At 38.1% G+C, this 4,683-nt stretch overlaps 1 protein-coding gene across 1 annotated transcript in view; it reads right to left on the reverse strand.

Moving 5' to 3' along the window:
• Window positions 1–317: 317 nt before the first annotated feature.
• Window positions 318–4,683, reverse strand: part of LOC122538475 (forkhead box protein D3-like) — a 6,608-nt gene continuing 2,242 nt past the window's right edge. Inside the window, exons 1-2 of the mRNA XM_043672596.1 lie at window positions 4,287–4,683; window positions 318–2,447 (exon numbers count right to left, since the gene is read on the reverse strand). The exon at window positions 4,287–4,683 is cut by the window's right edge and continues 2,242 nt beyond it. The gene's annotated coding sequence lies outside the window, so the exon portion shown is untranslated. The remainder of the gene's footprint in view (window positions 2,448–4,286) is intronic.

A 4,683-nucleotide genomic window follows, 5' to 3' on the forward strand; every position in this document is an offset into this window, starting at 1 on the left:
CAATCGTTCTCAAAATTTTTGTCTCTTTCTTTATCCCCGTTTCTTACTCGTCGTCTTCTTCTTCCACGTTCGTCCCCTTTCACTTTACTCTCGCTTCGCCTCTCTTTTACTTCTCTCGCACACTGAAAAACTGACCAACACACCGCCGTATATCCGCGATATTCCTATGACACATTGAACTTAATCGTTAAAACGTCCTCTAGAGCCTCGCTAACGATCGATCAGCGCTGTGAAATTTCGTCCAAGTATAAAAGACTATCAGGTAAATACCGTTTTGTACCCAAACGTCGACAATACAGGTTTAGAATCGGTGTTTCCCTCGGCACTATCGATCTTCCTCCTGTCTTCTTTTATCTGAACACGGATATCGAACGGAATCCATGAAATCCCGTGGAATGTCTGCTCTTCCCCCGATTCTCAGTGTGCTTAACACTCTATAACAGCGTGACGATTTGAAAGTTACGCCACGTACACGTGGCGCTTTGGATTTTGTTAAAACGAATGTGTCGTTCGACCTTTCAGTTCGACAGTTTGATTCTGACAGTTCCCTTGCAACGACGAAACGAACTTTGAAATTTGAGTCATGTTGTCTTGTGAATTGTTGAAATTACACTCGTTAACGTATCACTCTGTCGTTGGAAATTCTACAACTCCAGAATTTAAAGATTAAAAATTACCAAAGATCAATAAACTGAAGTTGTATTTTAATAATGATATTCTTCTTAGTAATAGTCTATTTAATATTATTATTCATTGCACGTCGCTAGCGTAACATCGTACTACCATCTATCTATCTTGATCGCAATTCTTCGATGGAAACAAGGAAATTGTCGTAACATTTCGTTAACAGAGGGTTAGCACATTGTTGTTGGTAGAACAAGTTTCTGATTCAAAAGTTTCTCTTAAAAGCTGATTGCTAATAAGGAATATTACATTGCGATACATGTGAAAAGAATCCTTTGTCAAATAGGAAAACTTTTCCCAACGAAGAAAATGAATTATTACCAATTACCAATTAAGCCGATAATTTTCAATGTAATTGAGAAAATTCATCGTTTTATATTTTCCAAATACTTTTCGCAAGATCGATGTCATTTTGATCTTACATCACGTATGTGATCGTTCTTTGGACGCACGATATGTCAGAGATTAATTTCTTTTTTTTTTGTTTTGAAGAGCCGTCAGCTTTGTTATATTTATATGGGACAACAATTTTCATTATCGTGACGTGCATTATTCACGGCTTGAAAACACGCACCGGATCGTGTAATCTGTGTAATCAGCTCTGCATAAACGAGAACGATAACGAACATAACCGCGAACGTAACTCCTGTTCGTCTTGCGGAGCCTTGAAACGAATTGAAAACGCAAACGAACGATCTCGTTGCTTCTGGTTCAACGCGTCACGTGCCGTGCGGGTCACACGTACTCCATTTTCATTCACTGGCGAAGAGTATTCCTCGGGGTTTGATCTTGAAACGACGCGCAGCAGCAAAAGGAAGTGAGGAAGCATTCTTTTTTTTTTCGACAAAGCAATATCTTTGGTAGTTCATTTGCATTTTTCAAGATTCATTTCCAGCGCCTTCGAATGCTCGCCGACATTTTCAATCGATTTGTGACAAGTTTATCGTGTTACAACCAATTTATAATTTTGGGGGTTATTTAATTCATAATTAAACGAGTTTGGGTGCTTTCGAGTATTATTCTTGAAGAGTTTCAAATGATTTTCAAATTTTTATTTTTAAATATTATCTTGAAGAAAATATTTTAATGTTCATATTTACCTTTCGTAAATATTTCTCAATGTTTTTAAATGGTATTCTCCGTTCGATATCTTCGCACGGATTTGAATGTTATTTACATATTGTAAAACTCACCTGAGGCGAGGATAACATCAAAAATTTCAAGAATAACCTTCAAAAATAGCCAAAATCACTCGGTCACCGGTAAATAACGCCGAAGAAGCACTCGAAGCTATGTAAGAATGATATTGGCAAATTTCTTTTAATACCATTCAATTCTTTTCCAGACTACAGTCACAAAAATTACAAAGTATTTCAATGTTCCAATCACGAATTTCTATTGTATCTTACACGACGCTGAAAACGACGTCGACAGAAAAAAAAAAAAAAAAAAAGAGCGTGCCAATAAAACTCTCACTTGTTGTTCGATACTTTCGTTACAATTCTGTGAATCAAACGGTGCTGTTGAAAATGTCGTTTAATGAATAAGATTCAATTTTCAATTCAATTATTAATTAACCGAGCTGTTAAAGAAGTCTTGAAACGAAATGTAGGCGCACGATCCGATTCGTTGCATAAACGATGACGCTGTCACGTTTCGCGTGCGATAATTCTTATCTAACGATCGTCATCGCATAATTCGAGGAAAATTCACCAGCGGCTTTTTCTATATGTGTGTGCGCGCGCGTGTGTACACGTGTGTAACTAGACAATACATACTCGTCACGGATGCGTGTCTTTGCAGGGATTAATTGTAAATTATTCCGCTCTCTTATTCACGGTGGATCCCTGCACACGCTCGAAAACAGACTCGAACGCTCGGCCTCTGTTAAAAATCGTCGACGAATCTTTGTCAAACTGTACGTAAGCATGTACTGTATTGTTTCGCGTTTCCCCTCTCTCTCGTTATTACTTTCATTCGAGGGATTTTTCGTTGAAAGGAATCTTCGAAGAAATTTTTCGATTCACTGTGTCGTTGCGATTAATTAATCTTCGCTCGAGTAGTTGAAAAAAAACGTTCGATCTTTTTATCGAGAGATTTTATAAATTTCAGCAGGGAAACGAAGTTGTTTTAATTTCTTAAAATCAAATAAGATGAACAAGTTTAATTAACTTCTTAACATTAGTAGAAAAATTAATAGGAATAGTTTTCTATTGAAAATCTTCGATTTTTTTTTTTTTTTGATGCCAGCACCGTTTGCGATTTCAACTTCTCATTTGCTAATTTTTTGCTTTGCGTGACTTGCGAATTAAAAAGTATTTCGGTCGAGAAACCAAATTATCCTTGTAATAATACCGAGTGTGACTTGTTTATCAATCTTTTCGATGGCTCGCACAGTGATATTTTTCGAAACGTGTTTTCTTTAGTTGTAATCGACGTTGCAGTATATCTAGTATTAATGTTAATACGTTAAAATTGGCAAGTCCAATTCTTGTATCTGTTTTTTTTTTTCTTCATATAAATAATTAATTCTTTGGAGCAAACATTTGTACAATAGTATCTCACTTTTGAAGAAATTCGGACCGTCGTGATCATATTAATGTCCACTTCATATACTGCCTCACAAAAGGAATCGTAATATAGAGTTATTCTAATCATCGTAGAGAAAAAGAAACTATCGAAAATCTTCTTTTTAGAGAAATTGTTATTCTGGTGAAGATTAGGAAAATACAGTAAATAATAATGAAGTTGTCGCGAAGAAGATTAAAAGTACAATGAAAGATTAAACATAACAGCCATTTTTACGTGCTGGAAATAATTGAAAAGAATTTAATTGATTCGAAATGTAAACTACTTCTCGTACTCTCCCAACAGTCTGCGACCGATTTTTTCGAATTTTTAAAATATCCTTGCTACAAAATTTCGCTTTCACGAAAAATCGTGCATAATCGAGGTATTTTCTAAAAATTGCAACTCGACAGAGAGAGAAACAGCGATTACCGATCCAAAAAACTCACAGCAGCCTGACACCTTTTCAAGCAGTGTATCAAGCCGGTCCAAAGTTTCTCCGCGTAACGAGATCGTTTCTTAACAAACCAGGGGGACGACAGTGACGCTACATCAAACTGCTTAACGACGTGCAATTTCGTAAGACAACAAAACCCACTGCAGAATTTCTGCGAATCGTTACGCGAGACTCTCGCTATCAAAACTCCCGGTATCGAGGTCTCGAACGCAATCGAGAATCAGAAGCAAGAACACGTACGTTTCTCACCCTCGGATACACCCCCTATATGCGCGCGCGCCTGTGTTTCTTTTTATTTTTTTCTTTTTTTTTTTTCTCTCTCGTACAACGCTATGTACACTAAAACGGTCTACTTGACCGAAAACCCGGCCCGAGCTTTACATTAAATCCGATGAAGAGAACTGACCTCCCCTCTCTCTATCGTTCTTCGCCACCCTCTCCCACTCTCCCCCCCCCCCTCCCTCCCTCTCTCCTTTCACTCGCGCATTCTCTCTTTTCGTCTCACTCGCGCAAACAATAGAAAGCTGAGCAAAGATTTGTTCGAGGGTTGTGTGTACGTGTTCACTTGCATATATACGTGTGTGTATATTTACAGTGCCGATATTAATCGATCGTTTACAAACGAGCCAACACGAGCGTAGAGAAAGCTATTCCTCCGGCTAAGAATAGAACGGCGGAGGAACGGGGGAAAAAAAATAAAGAAAAATCAACCACGGTGGTTGGGGAGAATTATTAAGTTTCGATTCCTCGCGTGGAATCGATCGTCTCGCGATGAAACGTACAGTCGCTGAGGATCGAAAACGGCCAAAGGGATCGGTCTCTCGTGCTTAAATCCAACCACTACACTATTGCACTACACCTTTTTACAATTATCTCGACTCGTCCATTCGTTCCTCCGTCTTTCTCCCTCCCTCTCTCTCTCTCTCTCTCTCTCTCGTCCCTTTCTCTCTTTTTTCCCTTTCTTTTTTTTTTTT

The sequence above is a fragment of the Frieseomelitta varia genome, unplaced genomic scaffold (genome assembly GCF_011392965.1).
Source record: "Frieseomelitta varia isolate USP_RPSP 00005682 unplaced genomic scaffold, Fvar_1.2 scaffold_164, whole genome shotgun sequence".
NCBI lineage: Eukaryota > Metazoa > Arthropoda > Insecta > Hymenoptera > Apidae > Frieseomelitta > Frieseomelitta varia.